We start from the raw sequence: 18,258 nt of genomic DNA, 5'->3' as shown, positions 1-18,258 counted from the left end.
CCCCCCTCCCGGCCCCGGAGCCCTTAAAGGGCCATGGGCTGGCTACGGTGCCCGTGCCAGGTGCAAGCCTGCCAGCACCCAGCCATCAGACCCTGCACCTGGCACGGATCGAGCCACCCACCCGATGCCCCCCAGCCCTCCCCCTCTTCCCGGGACCAGGCTGGCGGCTCCCGGGAGCTTGCCCGGGACCGCAAGAGGCGAGCACCCACCTGGGCTAGTGCGGACATCGTGGACCTTGTCCACGATCTCTGCACTAGGCACAGGAAAGTGGCTGTCTAGGGCAGGAGAGCTGCCAGCCTGGCCACCCAGGAGCAGGTGTGCATGAAAATCAAGGGGGTCCACTGAGACCCCCGACCCTGAGCCCTGAGCTTACAATGGCCATCCTGGGTCAGACCAAAGGTCCATCTAGCCCAGTAGCCTGTCTGCCGACAGTGGCCAACCCTAGGGACCCTGGAGGGGATGGACCAAAGACAGTGACCAAGCCATTTGTCTCGTGCCATCCCTCTCCAGCCTTCCACAAACCTTGGGCAGGGACACCACTCCTACCCCCTGGCTAATAGCACTCCATGGACCCAACTTCCATGACTTGATCTCACATCCCTTTAAACTCTGTTCTAGTTCTAGCCTTCACAGCCTCCTGCAGCAAGGAGTTCCACAGGTTGACTCTTTGCTTTGTGAAGAAGAACTTTCTGTTACTAGTTTGAAGCCTGCTACCCATTCCTTTCCTTTGGTGTCCTCTAGTCCTTCTTTACGGGAACTAATGAAGAATTTTTCTGTATGCACCCTCTCCACACCACTCCTGCTTTTAGAGACCTCTATCCTGTCCCCCCTCTGTCTCTTTTCTAAGCTGAAAAGTCCCAGTCTCTTTAGCCTCTCTTCATATGGGACCTGTTCCCAACCCCTGATCATTGTAGTTGCCCTCCCCTCTCCCAGCCTCTTTCTTCCTCTCTCCCACCTCCTTTTCCCAGTCTCCCCCAGTTTTGTTCAATAAAGACAGATTCCATTTTTGAACACAATTGTCCTTTATTTTGTACATCAAGAAAAGGGGCTAGGGAAGGGTAAGTGGAAGGAGGTGAGGGAGGAATGGGGCACGAGCCCCCGATGGGGAGGACTGGGCTGGCTCTGCGGGCTTCTGGGTGTGGAAGCTCTCCTGCAGCCCCCCAATTGCCCCCTCTCCCCAGATGGCAGTCTGCGGCAAGTGCAGCCGGGCTGATGGCCGAGTGGTGTGATGTGCCCAGTGTGGGTACTCCGGGCACTCCAAGCCAGGACTGCTTTGCAAGTGGGGCACCCCTGAGAACTGTCTGTCCGGGGTGGGGGTCGGGACCCTTTAAGCGCAGCCCTCGGCTAGCCTGAGACAGCATCTCCACGCTCTAAGTCCTCACCTGATGCCCTGCCGGCACTGCTTCCGGCCATCCTTAAGCCTGGTTCAGGGTCCACTTAATGTGGACATGCTAGTTCGAATTAGCAAAATGCTAATTCGAACTAGTTTTTAGTTCTAGATGCGTTAGTTCAAATTAGCTTAGTTCGAATTAACTAATTCGAACTAAGTTAGTTCGAATTAGCGCTGTAGTGTAGACGTACCCTAAATGTCTTCTAAGAGCCCAGTAAGCCATGGAAGTGTTGATAATGCTGCTAGACAATATTGACCTCCCGTGGTCCAGCAAATTCTCTGGTTTGGCACCAATCAGGTCCCAAAGGTGCCAACCTAGAGAGGTTCAACCTATGCCCCCACTGCCTCATCAACTGCCACACTTCAGGAAGCTTTTGAAGTCTTCATCAGAGGCCATATAATCCGTTATGACACGTTTAAAAAGAAATGGACAGAACATAGAACTGATCTTTGCAAAGGAAACTAAGGCCTTGCATGATAGACTACGCTTCTGCCTCTTTTCCAGAGTAATTCAGAACCCCCATCAATGTAAGATGTGAAATCAAGAAACTTCCTGTCCCAAAAGGCTGAGTTTGCTTCATTCTGTTTGAAGCAAAACTATTGGGAAACTGGTGAGAGATCTGGCAAGCTACGGGGCTACGTCTACACTGGCACCCTTTTCCAGAAATGCTTAAAACGGAACAGTTTTCCATTATAAGTATTTCCGGAAAAAGCGCGTCTACATTGGCAGGATGCTTTTCCGGAAAAGTACTTTTTCCGGAAAAGCGTCCGTGCCAATGTAGACGCGCTTTTCCGCAAAAAAGCCCCGATCGTCATTTTCGCGATTGGGGTTTTTTGCGGAAAACACTACTGTGCTGTCTACACTGGCCCTTTTCCGGAACAGTTTTCTGGAAAAGGACTTTTGCCCGAACAGGAGCAGCATAGTTTTTCCGGAGAAACACCGACAATTTTACATTAGATCGTCAGTGCTTTTCCGGAAATTCAAGGGGCCAGTATAGACAGCTGGCAAGTTATTCCGGAAAAGCGGCTGATTTTCCGGAATAAGTGGCCAGTGTAGACACAGCCTGGGTGTACAGGCTTAAGGAAAAAGCTATCAGAAAAAGGATTGTGGCTATTTATGATAGTAGAAATAAATGATATAGAACACTGATATTAATGAACAATTGCAACAATTTTATTCAAAACTTGATTTAGTTGAAGAAGGAATCAGTAAAGATTCCCTAGCTAACTTTTCTAATGGACTATCTTGACCACAAATCTCTGGCTCTCAGAAGGAATTGTTAGATTCCCCACTAGAAATCATGGAACTAACTCAGGTTATAAAAGAACCCTGGAAGATTGATCACCAGAGCCTCAATCCTCTGGTAAGTAGAAACGTGGCCTAAGATTTTAGCTAAAGCTTTTGCTCTATGATTGGACAACGTTCTTTCACACATGAAACACATCTCTCAGATAAGCTTCCTTCATAATAGACATGGCTCAGATTATTAGTGTCAGCTGACTGATATCATTGCCACTTCAGGCCATTATAAAGAAGACTTAGCCGTCATTTTTCAGATGCCGAAAAGGCCTTTGACCATGTAGCCTGTGTTAGCAAAATTTGGATGGGGTAATCCATTTATTGCTTGGATTAAGCTTTTATACACTCACCCGGCTTCCAGGTACCTACGAATGGCATTCATTCTGACCCATTCCACTGGAGACAGGTTCTGCTGTTCAATTTAGCTCTCAAACGGGCTCTGTGGTTTTCTAATAATGGTTAATTTACAAGCTACATCGGCTGCCATTGAAACCCCCAGCTGTAACATTGATAAGCTGCTAAAACAAAGTCCTCGTTTTTTTCAGAGACAGACTAACACAGCTAACCCTTCCAATACTTGATAAGCTGCTATGGGCCTCGTGGTCGTGGCCTTCCTGTGACTGGGTAAAGTTCCATTTAATTCCTAATGTCATCCCGATACACATTTCCAAGGCTTGCTGTAGGAACCGTTTATCAGGCCCACAGAGCTCTGTGTAGCTGATTACGTCAATTACTTTTTGGAACATGGTTTTGATCCCTATAATGCTTCACTGGATCAGTAAATAGAAAGTGCTCTCAGATAAGATTTTTTTTTTAAATATAACTCTGGCAAAATGCTGTTGTTGCTGATGAGAGAAACCACCCAGCGAGTAAGGTATGGCGCATATGACACATAACTAACCATTGGCATCATCTGCTAAATTGAAAGCCATAACGTTTGCTGTTTAAAACTAAATATTAACAGGGTATTCAGTTGCAATAACACTCTTGGGGATGCTTACTTAGCTGGATGCTGCTATCATATTAAAATAACTTGATTAAATTTTTACAATGGGAATTAAGACATGAACAGTTTTTCCCCCCCCAAAAAAGTAATGCCACAGGGAAAAGCAAAGCTTCAAAGTCAGTGTCCCCAACAAGTGCTGCTCACTCCCTGGTTACTTATTTCAGGTGAATCAGTTGCAATCCAAAAAAAGATTCGGGAAGGGCTCCCAAGGTAGCCAAGTTTTTAAAAAAGACCACACAAATGGGAGAACGATCAGCTTACACAAAGACCTGTCAATAGGGATGGTTTAGATCAGGAGTGGGCAATAAACAGCCCACAGGCTGGATATGATTCACCAGGGTTAGCCCCTGGTAGGCCACCCGATGCTTTATTTACCTGAGCGTCTGATCGCAGCTCCCAATGGCCACATTTTGCCATTGCTGGTCAGTGGGAACTGTGGGGAGTGGTAGGCCAGTCAGTGCCTCTTCCTGCAGCTCCCATTGGCTGGGAACAGCGAATCCCAGCCAATGGGAGATAGGAGCGGCTGTGCCTGCTCTCCCTTTCGGGGTGTGTCTAGACTACAGGGTTTTGTCGACAAAAGTGGACTTTTGTCGACAAACCTATACCTGCGTCCACACTACCGCTGAGTTCTGTCGACATAACGTCGCCAGAACTCAGCAGTTTTGTCGACGCTGGTAAACCTCATTTTACGAGGCATAACACCTTCTGTCGACAGAGTTTCTGTCGACAGAAGGTGTTATTGCATGTAAACTGTCCTTTGCGTCTACACTACCATGTCGACAAAGCAGCTTGCTTTGTCGACAGAACTCAATGTAGTCTAGACGCTCTTTGTCAACAGAAGCCTGTAGTCTAGACGTACCCTCAGATGTTCAGTTTTTCATGCTGGTGGCTGTTCTACCAAATGTGGAAAGGTGGCTTTCCCTTCCTCCCCCATGGTTTGCCAGAGAGCCTGCCTCTGGCTTTTGTTGTCTGGACGTGGCAGTTTCCCTGTTGTCATATTTCTCTCCTTTCTCACACCTCTTACTGCAAGCTGGATGCTGACAACTTTAGTAAGACAGGGCAAGGGTGATTGGAACCAAACTGAGCCAACATTTCCAGGCATCACAGATCTGTGGGGAAGAGAGCTGGATGGGGGGGAGGGGCACCATTCTCTGACCCTAGACACAGGGGAGCCAAGTTCTAAAATTCTCCCCCACATTACCTCAGACATTGTGTGGGCTACACTGTCCCACTTGTGACTCTACCCCTGCATGTAGCTGGTTCTCCTGAGCTGAGCTGGTTCTCCTGAGACTTTCTAATACTGCTGAAACACAACGCCCTCACACTTTCAAAGCACTTCACAAGGCTTTAGCAGATGAACTACCATTTATGTGAATGCTTAGTCACTCTCCATCAGAGCCTAATGGCTTGTCTCACAATTACCTTCCTTGTGTTTGCCCGTCTGGATCAGATTGTCCATCTCCACACCATCACAGCCCTGTAGGCTGAACTATGGGCTGGCTCCTTTCCGCAGATGTGTGCGCACCATTCTTCTGGCCTGACTTGGGCCCCAGATTGAGAGTCAGATCTTTGTGCATTTCAATGCTCCAATTTGTTAGTCTATAAGGTGCAACAGGACTCCTCGTCGCTGTGATAGTCAAAGTGTGATGCATGAAGCCAAACAATTCCTGCTGAAAATAAAAATGACCATTTTGGACATTGGCTGCATGGTGCTAAAAAGTAGAGCTGAGCAGAAATTTTGGTCAAATAGTAAATTTTCCAAAACTGCAGTTTGCTCCAGTAAATCTGTTAGGGTATATCTACACAACCCTCCTAGTTCGAACTAGCGGGGTAATGTAGGCATACCGCACTTGCAAATGAAGCCCGGGATTTGAATTTCCCGGGCTTCATTTGCATAAGCAGGGAGCTGCCATTTTTAAAACCCCGCTCATTCGAACCCCGTGCAGCGTGGCTACACGGGGCACGAACTAGGTAGTTCGAACTAGGCTTCCTAGTTCGAACTACCATTACTCCTCGAACCAGCAGGGTTTTAAAAATGGCGGCTCCCCGCTTATGCAAATGAAACCCGGGAAATTCAAATCCCGGGCTTCATTTGCAAGTGCGGTATGCCTACATTACCCCGCTAGTTCGAACTAGGAGGGTAGTGTAGACATACCCTTAGTCTATAAGGTGTCACAGGACTCCTCGTCGCTTTTGCAGATTCAGACTAACACGGCTACCCCTCTGATACTTTGACTGTACACTCAATTGAACCAACAGAGGCTACGTCTAAACTATACCCCTCTGTCGGCAGAGGGATGTAAATTAGATGTATTGAAAGTGCAAATGAAGCCGGGATTTAAATATCCCGTGCTTCATTTGCATAAAGGCGGCTGCTGCTTTTTTTCGAAACGGGGCTTTTTGAAAAAAACTGGCAGTTTAGATGGGGCATTTTCGACAGAAATGCCCCGTTTGAAATATCCTGTATGAGGAGTACAGGATCCTCATGAGGAGTACAGGATCTTTTGAAGTGGGGCATTTCTGTCAAAAATGCCCCGTCTAAACTGCTGGGGTTTTTTGAAAAGCCCTGTTTTGAAAAGAAGCGACGACCGCCATTATGCAAATAAAACGTGGGATATTTAAATCCCAGCTTCATTTGCACTTTCGATACATCTAATTTACATCCCTCTGCCGACAAAGGGGTGTAGTTTAGATGTAGCCAGAGAGAGAGATGGGCTCCGAACACAGATATTCTTGACAGCGTTGTTGTATCAGTGGTTATTACTGTTTACTCATATGTTTGTGTGCCAAGCCCATGAATAAAATTTTCTTGGCATCAAAAGCCTTCAAACCTCCATCAGAGCTATAAATGAAGTGCAGTCCTATCTTTCATGGGAGGAATTATTAATCTGGATCTGTAGTTAATACAACTAGACACACATCATAGGCCCAGAACTTTACATGTGAGGCACATACACATATGTTTGATAAAGATTATACAGGGACTTCCTGGTGGAGATAGTAACTCTAGCTAAGCAGGGATGGTGACCCTAGCCTCTGTTTACAAGAAGCTGGAAATGGGCGACAGGAGAGGATCACTTGTGTACACTAGGAAACTATTTCAAAATTACTAAATTTGACTTAACTCCTGATTTAACACATTTGAAATAGCGTGTCCTCACTATGGGGAAGCCTCAACATTAGTCCAAGACAGGCTCCGTTAATATAGATGCGCTACTTTGGACTTAGAGCCCCATAAAGCACTGGGGAGTAATTAGTTTGAATGACTCTGGGGAGTAGTTTTCAAAATAATAGTACCGAAGCATCCAAACTACCTCTATTTCGAAATAACTATTTTGGAATTAGTGTTATTCTTGAAGAAAAGCAGGAGTACAGATTTCAGATTAAGCAGCGTGTTATTTGTTATCTGAAGAAGTGGGCTGTGCCCACGAAAGCTCATGATACTATTTACATATTTTTGTTAGTCTCTAGGGGTATGTCTAGACTACAGGCTTTTGTCGACAGAGGCATTGCTGTCAGATACTGTCGACAAAGCCTCTGTCAACAAAGAGCGTCTAAACTACAGCCAGTTCGGTCGACAAAGCAAGCTGCTTTTTCGACAGAGTCTAGACGCTCTCTTTTGAAAAAGCACAGTGTGGATGCAATAGCGCCTTTTGTTGACAGAACTCTGTTGACAAAAGGCGTTATTCCTCGTAGAATGAGGTTTACCGCCGTCGACAAAACTGACGCATGCTGTCGACTTACTGTCGACGGAACTCGGCGGTGGTGTAGACGCAGGTATATTTTTGTCAACAAAAGTCCACTTTTGTTGATAAAACCCTGTAGTCTAGACACACCCTAAGGTGCTATAGGACCATTTTTGGTTTTTTAGTCAAAGACTAACACGGCTATCCCTCTGGAGCTTGATACTGTGGACGCTCCGCTTATAAATCCGACCTGGAGAGGTGGGGTTATTTTGAAATGAAGTCCTAGTGTAAACCAGGGCTTGATGATTCCCTGTTCTGTTCATTCCCTCTGGAGCACGTGGCATTGACCACTGTCAGAAGACAGGAAACTGGGCTAGAAAGACCTTTGGTCTGACCCAGTTCCTATGGTGCAGCGAGTTTAAGGAACGATTTCTTTCTATTAGGGCAGGGGTTAAATCTTGCTTGGGTGTGTAAAAATGAGCTCAGTGAACCCAACTCCCCCTCAAGTTTTGACCTTGCTACAAACAAAATTTCACCTCACGAGAGGGCTTAGCACAATTCAGTGAGCGTGGAAGCCTCTCTGTAGGCGAAGCCCAGGGGGTAGTGCGGACCGTGGCTGAGGAGAATTGGCAGAGATGTTTGGAAGGATGGACTAGAGTAGCAGGATGTGTTACCATAGGGTTGCCGACCTTCTGACCAAACAAAACTGAACAACTTTGCCCTGAGTTTTCTCTAAGGCCCCATCCTGCTCACTCCAGCCCCCTCCCTGGTTGCTCACTCTTCCCCACCCTCATTCACGTGCACATTTTCACCAGGCTGGAGAGGATCCCTTTTTGACTAGGCCAGGACACCTCGCAACCCTAAGAAGACTGTATTAGTCAAGTTGTTGGGGGAGGATGTAACAATATGGCTTTTCTGTAGCCATGTTGGAAGGCCTGTGCTAGGCCTGAACCAAAGCCACCTTCTGTAGGCAGACTGAAGAGCAGCAGCCATTACTGTAAGGCCTGGAGTCACATACTCTCAGTTCTATCTAAATTGTATTAAAAAGTGTCATACCAGGCTGTGAGGGGGGGGGGGGGGGGACTTTGCCCTGATAGCTCCCCCACTGTTACCAGATAAAGAAAAAGATCCCAAGATGGGTAAAGAAAACTTAAGAAACACCATTCTGTCTGGCGAGAAACTGCTTATCAATAGAGAATGTCGTGGAATCCTCATCCTATGATCATTGTCACTACACTTTCCTATCGTTTGACTGTGTGATCTCTGTCTGGTTTGTAACTGTTTCTGTCTGCTGTGTAATTAATTTTGGTAGGTGTAAATCAATTAAGGTGGTGAGTATCATTGGTTAGATAATTTTGTTATGATTGGTTAGTAAAATGATACTAAAATAATTGGTTAAGATATAGCTAAGCAAGACTCAAGTTTCATTATATAAACTGAGGTACAAGAAGGAGAAGAAGATCAGAAGCAACAGAAAGAAGAAAAGGCTGGAAGAGGACCAGGAGGAGGGGGGAAGACCTGGAAAAGAAGAACTCATCTCTGAGACACAGCCTAAGACCAGAGAGACTGATATTGCCTGGCCAACAGGAGAAGTCTGCCTGCCTTTATCAGGATTGGTGAGCATGACACTGTGTGCTTAGCATGTGCATTCGGCTTGTTTGGGAATTGTCAATACATAGAGGATAAGGACGTTACTGTGTGAGGCTCTTTCAGTGGCTAAAGATTCTGCCAACCTGTGGGTTGTTACACCTGAGCCCTAGGAATTGGGTATGGGTGGGCGTGTAAATTCACAGGGTTGCACTTTGAGCCCTAGGAACTGGGTAAAGGTGTGTGTTCCTACAGTGTGGAAGGGATACAGAAATTTGTACATGTATCAAGGGAAGAGCGGCGAGGAGTCCTGTGGCACCTTATAGACTAACTGAAGTGTAGGAGCATAAGCTTTCGTGGGCAAAGACCCACTTCGTCAGATGCATGTACATGTCTTTACCCACGAAAGCTTATGCTTCTACACTTCAGTTAGTCTATAAGGTGCCACAGGACTCCTCGCCGCTTTTGCAGATTCAGACTAACACGGCTACCCCTCTGATACTTATCAAGGGAAGGGGAGACTTGCACAGCTTTGTACCACTCTCTGACTCTAACAGGGAGTCACTCAGAGGAAGAACTGCAAGACACACGCAAATTTGCAAGGAGAGTAAATGAACCTGCGACTCTCCCTCCCTCTTTCTCCCAATGAAAAGGAATGCTCAATAAAATAGGATTGTTCATTCTCCTCTGTATCAGAAATCGGATTAAAATGCTACAGACTCTATTACAAACACACTTCCTTTAAAATAGTGCCTGAAAGGAAGGACAGTTTTTAATAGCTTCCCTCAAATGCTACATAATGATTTTCAGTTATTTAATTCTCCAAGAGGGTTGATAGCTTTCCATAAGTCAGGGTTTATTTGCTTTCTCGCGAATGTCACATATAATTCTTGTGGAAATGTTTATTTGCCTAATGCAACTTTTAGTGTCCGAGTTATTTATTCCTTCTATTTGTCAGCTAAAAAGAAAACTACCTTTAGCCTCCAGCCTGATTACTTAAAGTAATACACTAGCTCAGGCTCTTTCATCTTCTCAGTGTGACTGAAAGGCATTTACTGCTCAATAGCTTACCATAAAAATAAAGGAGGGGGGGATCTAATTTTAAAAAGTACAGTATGTTTTAATACACTTTCTATTGCACGAAAATAATCTGCAAGTTAAAACCTGACCAGAAACATCTATTTTGTTAACTGTGTGAGGATTAACTTGTGAGGAAAGAGGGATATGGGGAGTCAGAGAAATAACATATTTCTTTTTCTTGTCATGTGTAGGACAGTTGCACCCAGTAGCTCTGGCCAAGGGCAGGGTGACCCCTTTGTGTTAGACAGTGAACAACCACATAGGAAAGGACAGCCCTGGCCCTATGGAGCTCACCTTGTAACCCAGTGGTAGGCAACCTGTGGCCGCAGGCGGCCCATCGGGGTTGTGTGTGTGGCCCATGAGACATTTTGTTTACCACTGCCCATGCACAGGGTTGCCAGGTGCTTCTGGATTCCATTGAGTTAGGTTTTTTCCCCTACTGGTATTGCTAAAGTGGAATGCACACAAGGGAAAGGCACATGAAATGAGGTGCATGCGGATTGCGTGCAACAGTGACTGAGAGAACTATATGCCCCCTCTCCATTCAGCCAAAGCGCTGCTACAATTCAATTGGCACATCCTAAGTATGCAAGTGCAGAGAGCAAAACTGCCCGATCCTGAGAGACCATCTGGATTATGACAATCTCGTGGCCCCCTGAGATGAAGGAGGGACCCACATGCAGCCCCCTCACTAACCTCGGCTGCTCTAACCAGGCCAGTCAGAAAAATCAGAGGGAAAATTGAGGTCTAGAGTGGGGGAGGGACTTGCTCAGAGTCTCACTTCAGGTCAGTGGGGGAGCTGGCCCCAGATTTCTTGAGACACAGTCACTTCCCTACAGTGCAGACCATTCTTCCCCTCTGCAGCAACTACACACGTCTCTTCGAAACCTGAATTCATAAATCACAGGCTGCTTTTCAGAGGTGCTGCACCCTTTCCCCTGCTGTCGACTTCCCAGGAGCAGGAAGTTTTCAGGACCTCTGGGAAAAACATACACTTTTGTTTAGGCACCTCCAAAGAAATGAAGGGCCACATCTGCTAGTGCTGGAGATCAGCGGAGCTTTTTAACGCCCACAGATGGGATGGGAAGCAAATGTCAAGTGTGTTCACACCTGTTTGTGTGAGACCCAGTTTGTGAAAGGCCTTTGTCACGGGGGCAGCACTTACCTCACGGGAGTACCCCACATTGGGCCAAGTGCGGGTGCCTGCACTGCCTCAGTCGTTTGAAAGCCTTGTGGCTCCTCAGCCCTTTTGGCCACATCACACAGCCTCCTGTGCAGTCACAACCTCTTCCGGGGTGCACCGCTAGCAGGGGCCCATTCTGGTACCCTCTGTAGAGTCTCTCTCTGAATCCAGTCGCTCAATCTGTTTCCTCATTCAGGAAGAAACTGATGTCTCCAGAGCGTCTCCTCATAGAGACAGTGTCCTGAATAGCTCCCCACTCTGAGCGCTTGTTGGTTCTGACAGCCAACCATCCCGACCTTCTCCCTTCTAGATCTGGGCTGCCACTGAGCTGCCGCTAACACTGCAGCTCCTTTCGTAGTCGCTCCTGGCTCCTTATTGGCTGGTTCCTCCACAGCCACTCTAGCCTGCTGGGAAGACTTCTCTATGGCCCTTTTATCCCTAGACCTGTCACAGTCGCAATATCCCAGCACCAATTTTCCATGTCACCCACTAGCCTGCATATTGATGAAAGTGGAAAAATGTACATCATTTCCATAATGACACACGTCTTGATAGGGCAGGAGAGGAATGAAACGTGGCAGTGGAGAGTCAAACTGGGAATTGTCCTAAATTTGCACCAGGGGTAAATGCTGTAAAGCCATGACTATTTGCTTGCAGCTGCCCCCTTTGATGTGTGTAAAATATGTGAAGCAGAATTAAAAAATCGTAGGCTACCTTGCAGATCCACGCAAGAGAAGGCTGGCTTCCCAGGAGCCGGACTAGGGAAGTTTCTGCTGGCGTGGCTGGTAGACAGAATATTTTGCACAGTTCTAGCCTAGGATATGATCCAGAACTCTATGCCAGAACTACACGTTTTCTCAGGACACCGTGAGGGTGGGGAGGTGAAACTTTCCAGCAAACCCAGCTTGGGTCGGAGTCTGTCACCTTTACTCAGTGGCATGGTACTTGCTGTGTGAGGAACCCCAGGAAGGCCAGTGGCATTCAAACACATGAATCAAGCCCCAGAATAAGACCAGGAAGGAATACATGGCTACATCTGGTGTATGAGCGCTGACCAGCGATGAGCAGGAATCAGAGAAAGGGGGTTTATTCAAATGCCGGGTTGCAATTTTCGCCTGTAATGACAGGAGCAGAATGTAGCGCCAAGAGCGAAGCTCCATTGCCAGCCCCTTTCCCAGCTCAGGCATAAGTGGATTGCTTCCGCACAGCAGCTGAACCGTGGAATCAGCTTGTGTGTATGTGAAAGTCATCCCGGTGTAACTAGGTCAGTTCAGGGGGTGACTTTTTACCTGTCCAAGGCCTGGTGTGGATGTAGGTATGGTGATTTAGCTTCGTCCCTTCCTGTCCGGGGATAGCCAGACCTCTATGGAGTCCGTACTGCTGAACTGCACTGGCATAACTATGGCTGTTTCGCTCAGGCCTGGGCTCACAGCAGCTCATCAAAGGATGATGAGGTGTGGGCAGGAGAAAGAAGAGGAGACTCTACTCTGGTTTATGCTGCAAGCGTCTCCACCTAGAGAAGACATAGGGTATGTCTACACTAGCTCGTTAGTTCGAGCTAGGTAGGGTAATTAGGACAACCAGAGTTGCAAATGAAGCCCAGGATTTAAATAACCCGGGCACTGCCATTTTAAAATCCCCCTTAGTCCGAACTCCGTGCCCGCGGCTACATGCGGCACGGAGTAGGTAGTTCGAATTAAAGATCCTAATTCGAGATACCATTACTCCTCATGGAACGAGGAGTAACAGTAGTTCGAATTAGGATCTCTAATTCAAACTACCTAGTCCGTGCCGCGTATATCCGCTGGCACGGAGTTTGGACTAAGGGGGATTTAAAAATGGTGGCACCCGGGAACATGCAAATGAAGCCTGGGATATTTAAATCCCGGGCTTCATTTGCAACTCTGGTTGCCCTAATGACCCTACCTAGCTCGAACTAACGAGCTAGTGTAGACATACCCATATGACCTATGTCGGTGAGTGGCCTCCACCCAGTGTGTTCCTCCACCGCACACAAGTTCCACCAAGATGAGCCATCCCTCAGAATGGATTTTGTTTTTAAACCTGCTCCAGCTTTGGACCAGCGGATTCTACAGTTCATCAGCTGTGTGGAAGCAATCTGCTTGTGCCTGAGCCGGGAAAGGGGCTGGTAAGGGGGCTTCGCTCTTGGCGTTACATTCTGCTCCTGTCATTACAGGTGAAAATTGAAACCCGGCATTCGAATAAACCCCCCAGGCTAATCAGTCCCCGATACACAGATTTCAGTACGAAGTCTCGAGAGAAGGAATGACTGAATGTCAGAAATGATCCTTTGCCCCCGGACTTTCTGCTCCCACTGCCAGTGAATCATCCAATGCCATTAAACAACAGTGGCTTTATTATTATCAATCAATACTGTTAAAATGCACCTAAAACTTGACTGAATGCAATTAGAGTGCATCAAAGAATATTATTGCTCAAGGTGTTTCCATGACTTCTTGGTGACTGTCTTAAATCCCAGGCTCTTGCTCCTTGCTTCCAAGAGGAACTGAAGTGGTGACTAATGCTCCCTCTAATCGTGTCCCACCCATGTGCGGAATAATTTTTACATGCACTGAGGCATGTGTGAATATGCACCACCAGTAGAAACAAAACCTAACTGTGGGTGCTCTGTTAATCAGCTGGGCAGCACTGGAATCCCTCCTGCACAGCTGCACAAACACACAACTGCCAGTGAACACTGGCAGTGATTTAGAGCAGTGCCCCAGGAGACCTGGGCTCAGTTCTTGGCTGCAGCTGAGGGTCATGCAGGAAGGTGAGCTAGAAGTGATTATTCTGCAGTGGCAGGTGACAGCCCTGAATGAGATCCTGGGGACAGCAGGGATTAGGGGTAGTCATTGCTTTGCTTCACTCTTCCTCCCAGGCTTGATATGCAGAGCAGCTGAAGCCTACTCAGCCAGCTGCTCCCTCACCATAAAGTAGTCCTGAGAAAAGTTTCTCATTGTCCTCTGAGCCATTTGGGGAAGGGCCTGTCTCTTACCGTGTGATGTGGCACAATGGGGGTGTCTACACTGCAGAGGTTTTTTTTGGAAAAACAGCTGTTTTTCCACAAAACCTTGAGTTATGTCCACACTGCAATCGTGTTCTTTAAAAAAAAAAAAATTGAAAGAACAGAGGGGTTTGTCTGACATTGGCAAACCTCTTTCTCTGAGGAAGCAGCCTTTTCCCGAAAGAGTTCTTTCAGAAAAAGGTGTGTGCGCACAGGGAAGAGGGAGTTCTTTCGAAAGAAGAGGAAAGAGGAAAAAGCACAGGTGCCTTGGTGGCCACTCCGTCCATAGTAATCACAGTTGACATGCAAAATAGTGTCCATTCAGTGTGGATGCGATCTTTGAAAAAAGTAGGTAGCTTTTTCGATGCACTTTTGCTGTGTGGACACTCTCTTTCCAAAGAAGTTTTTTCGGAAGATCTCTTCCAGAAAAGCTCCTTCCGAAAGAAGCCTGCAGTCTAGACATAGCCTGGGTCTCCCTTTCCGGTGGGGTCTCTAGGCCCACAATGGACCGAAAGAACACTGTGCTTAGCTGCCAGAGTGATGGCATCATGTAAAAACCTGAACACAAGAAACACTGCGGTGGTGGGTTCCCAGGCCCTGACCTAGACTAGGGCTTTATTTCTAAATAAGCCCTCTTTGGTTGGATTAATAAGCAGAGCGTCCACAGTACCAAGCCTGTTATTTCAAATTGTGTACTCCTGCTTTCCTCGGGGAATAACACTAATTTTAAAATCGTTTTTTCGAAGTAGCAGCAGAGTGGATGCTCCGGTGTTGCTATTTTGAAATAACTCCCCAGAGTCATTTGAACTAATTACTCCTCACTGCTTCCTAGGGGTATGTCTACACTACAGCGCTAGTTCGAACTAACTTAGTTCGAATTAGTTAATTCGAACTAAGCTAGTTCGAACTAACGCATCTAGAACTAAAAACTAGTTCGAACTAGCGTTTTGCTAGTTCGAACTAGCAAGTCCACATTGAGTGGACTCTGAACAGGGCTTAAGGATGGCCGGAAGCAGTGCCGGCAGGGCATAAAAGGAGGACTTAGAGCGTGGAGATGCTGTCTCAGGCTAGCCGAGGGCTGCGCTTAAAGGGTCCCGACCCCCACCCCGGACACACAGTTCTAAGGGGTGCCCCGCTTGCAAAGAAGTTCTGGCTTGGAGTGCCCTGAGTGCCCACACTGGGCACATCACACCACTCGGCCATCAGCCCGGCTGCACTTGCCGCAGGCTGCCATCTGGGGAGAGGGAGTAATTGGGGGGCTGCAGGAGAGCTTCCACCCCCAGAAGCCCGCAGAGCCAGCCCAGTCCTCCCCATCGGGGGCTCGTACCCCATTCCTCCCTCACCTCCTTCCACTTACCCTTCCTTAGCCCCCCTTCTTATTGATGTACAAAATAAAGATAACGTTTCTTCCAACATTGACTCTGTCTTTATTGAAAAAAAACTGGGGGAGACTGGGAAAAGGAGGTGGGAGAGGGGAAGAGAAAGGCTGGGAGAGGGGAGGGCAACTAACATGATCAGGGGTTGGGAACAGGTCCCAGATGAAGAAAGGCTACAGAGACTGGGACTGTTCAGCTTAGAAAAGAGGAGACGGAGGGGGACAGGATAGAGGTCTCTAAAAGCAGGGGTTGGGTGGAGAGGGTGCATTCAGAAAAGTTCTTCCTGAGTTCCCATAAAGAAGGACTAGAGGACACCAAAGGAAAGGAATGGGTAGCAGGCTTGAAACTAGTAAGAGAAAGTTGTTGTTGTTGACAAAGCAAATAGTTAACCTGTGGAACTCCTTGCTGCAGGAGGCTGTGAAGGCTAGAACTAGAACAGAGTTGAAAGGGAAGTGAGATAAAGTGATGGAGGTTGGGTCCATGGAGTCCTATTAGCCAGAGGGTAGGAGTGGTGTCCCTGCCCAAAGTTTGTGGAAGGCTGGAGAGGGATGGCACGAGACAAATGGCTTGGTCATTGTCTTCGGTCCATCCCCTCCAGGGTCCCTAGGGTTGGCCGCTGTTGGCAGACAGGCTACTGGGCTAGATGGACCTTTGGTCTGACCCAGTACGGCCATTGTAAGCTCAGGGCTCAGTGTCGGGGGTCTCAGTGGACCCCCTTGATTTTCATGCACACCTGGTCCTGGGTGGCCAGGCTGGCAGCTCTCCTGCCCTAGCCGGCCACTTTCCTGTGCCTAGTGCGGAGATCGTGGACGAGGTCCACGATGTCCGCACTAGCCCAGGAAGGTGCCCGCCTCTTGCGGTCCAGGGCAAGCTCCCGGGAGCCGCCAGCCTGGTCCCGGCAAGAGGGGGTGGGCTGGGGGGCATCGGGTGGGTGGCTCTGTGCCGTGCCAGGTGCAGGGTCTGCTAGCTGGGTGCTGGCAGGCTTGCACCTGGCACGGGCACCGTAGCCAGCCCGTGCCCCTTTAAGGGGTCCGGGGCCGGGAGGGGGGCATAGAGTTTCCCTGGTGTTGGCCAGAGTGGCCACCAGGGAAACCTGGGGAGGGCTAGCCTCCCACTAGTTCGAACTAAAGGGCTACACAGCCCTTAGTTCGAACTAGCTAGTTCGAACTAGGCGTTAGTCCTCGTAAAATGAGGTTTACCTAGTTCGAACTAAGCGCTCCGCTAGTTCGATTCAAATTCGAACTAGCGGAGCGCTAGTGTAGCACCTATTAAAGTTAGTTCGAACTAACGTCCGTTAGTTCGAACTAACTTTGTAGTGTAGACATACCCTAGGGCTCTAAGTCCGAAGTAGCGCATCCACATTAACGGAGCCTGCCTCAGACTAATTTCGAGGCTTCCCCGTGGTGTGGACACGCTAGTTTGATTTCGTTAAATTTGGAGTTAAGTCGAAGTTAGTTATTTCAAAATGGTTTCCTAGTGTAGACATTCGCCAAGAGACCCCAAGATTGACAGAGTGGCCACATTTAAAACCCAATTTAATCTCTTTGCTGGAATTTGCAGTCTAGCGGCTGCACAAAATAGGGGATCCCACTGTCCATGGCAGCAAAGGAGCAGGACAAAGCTCCCTCCAGCTTCCTACAGAAATGCACCCTTTTATCCCTGTTTCCCATTTGGGTGCCTCAGAAGGGATCAGCCTCTCGGAAACGGAAAGCTAAATTTAGACGTTCAGCGCTGCTGAATAAACTCAGTGCATAATGACAATTAGCATAACAATCCTTCCTGCAATTAAGTAAAAAGTGGCTCTGTCCAAGAGGAAATTATAGCGTGAGGCCCTCTCATTGTTATCTTTCAATATTGAGCCAGTGCGAGGCATCTACTTTTATACTGCTTTCCTTTTTGGATGATTGCTCCCAGAAAATGCATATTCCAGGCATAGGGAGGGATTCTTCTGTCTGTAACCTTATTCTGATGTGTTATTTGTGCATACATTAAAAACGCAGATTTGCTCACCAAGCGAGAATGAATTAGACTTTGCAAGCAAGCTGTCACCTGCGCTGAGAGGTGTGAAAAAATTATGAGCTGCATTGTAGTGGAAACCACAAATAGCATTTACTCCCTGAAGTAAACACATAAGTTTGAGCTGGGAAGTTGAAATTAAGTTTGATACAAAAATTAGATTTATTTGGTGGGCTGGGAAGGGGGAGACTGGCAAAGTATCGAGTGTCTCCCTTGAAAATCAAGCTACCCTCTTATTATTCATAAAAACAAACTCATCTTTAACCCTCTTCCCCATTACCCCAGGTATTTGTAAAACTAATTCTCCTCACCCTCCCAGCAGCTCTCTATCCAAATCTGACTGTCCCATCAGCTCTACTAAGCCCTGCTGAGTTCAAGGTGCTGATGTTGTCTAGTATGGAAATGGTTAGATGGGATAGTTGATGCAGGTTGGTGTATCCCACACTGTCCTTCAAACAAGAACTTGGGATCGCCAAATGAAATTAATAGGTACCAGGTTTAAAATAAACAAAAGGAAGTACTTCTTCATGCAACACACAGTCAACCTGTGGAACTCCTTGCCACAGGCTTTTGTGAAGACCAGGACTTTAACAAGCTTCAAAAAAG

At 47.5% G+C, this 18,258-nt stretch overlaps 1 long non-coding RNA gene across 1 annotated transcript in view; it reads right to left on the bottom strand.

Moving 5' to 3' along the window:
• The window catches only part of LOC142819927 (uncharacterized), a 182,721-nt gene that overhangs the window by 101,447 nt on the left and 63,016 nt on the right, over window positions 1-18,258 (bottom strand). Inside the window, exon 2 of the long non-coding RNA XR_012897611.1 lies at window positions 5,119-5,366. This is a non-coding gene — a long non-coding RNA (uncharacterized LOC142819927). The remainder of the gene's footprint in view (window positions 1-5,118; window positions 5,367-18,258) is intronic.

This window comes from Pelodiscus sinensis, chromosome 25, assembly GCF_049634645.1.
Source record: "Pelodiscus sinensis isolate JC-2024 chromosome 25, ASM4963464v1, whole genome shotgun sequence".
NCBI lineage: Eukaryota > Metazoa > Chordata > Testudines > Trionychidae > Pelodiscus > Pelodiscus sinensis.
Note: the sequence above shows the minus strand (reverse complement) of the source record. Positions and strands in the feature narration are given on the sequence as shown.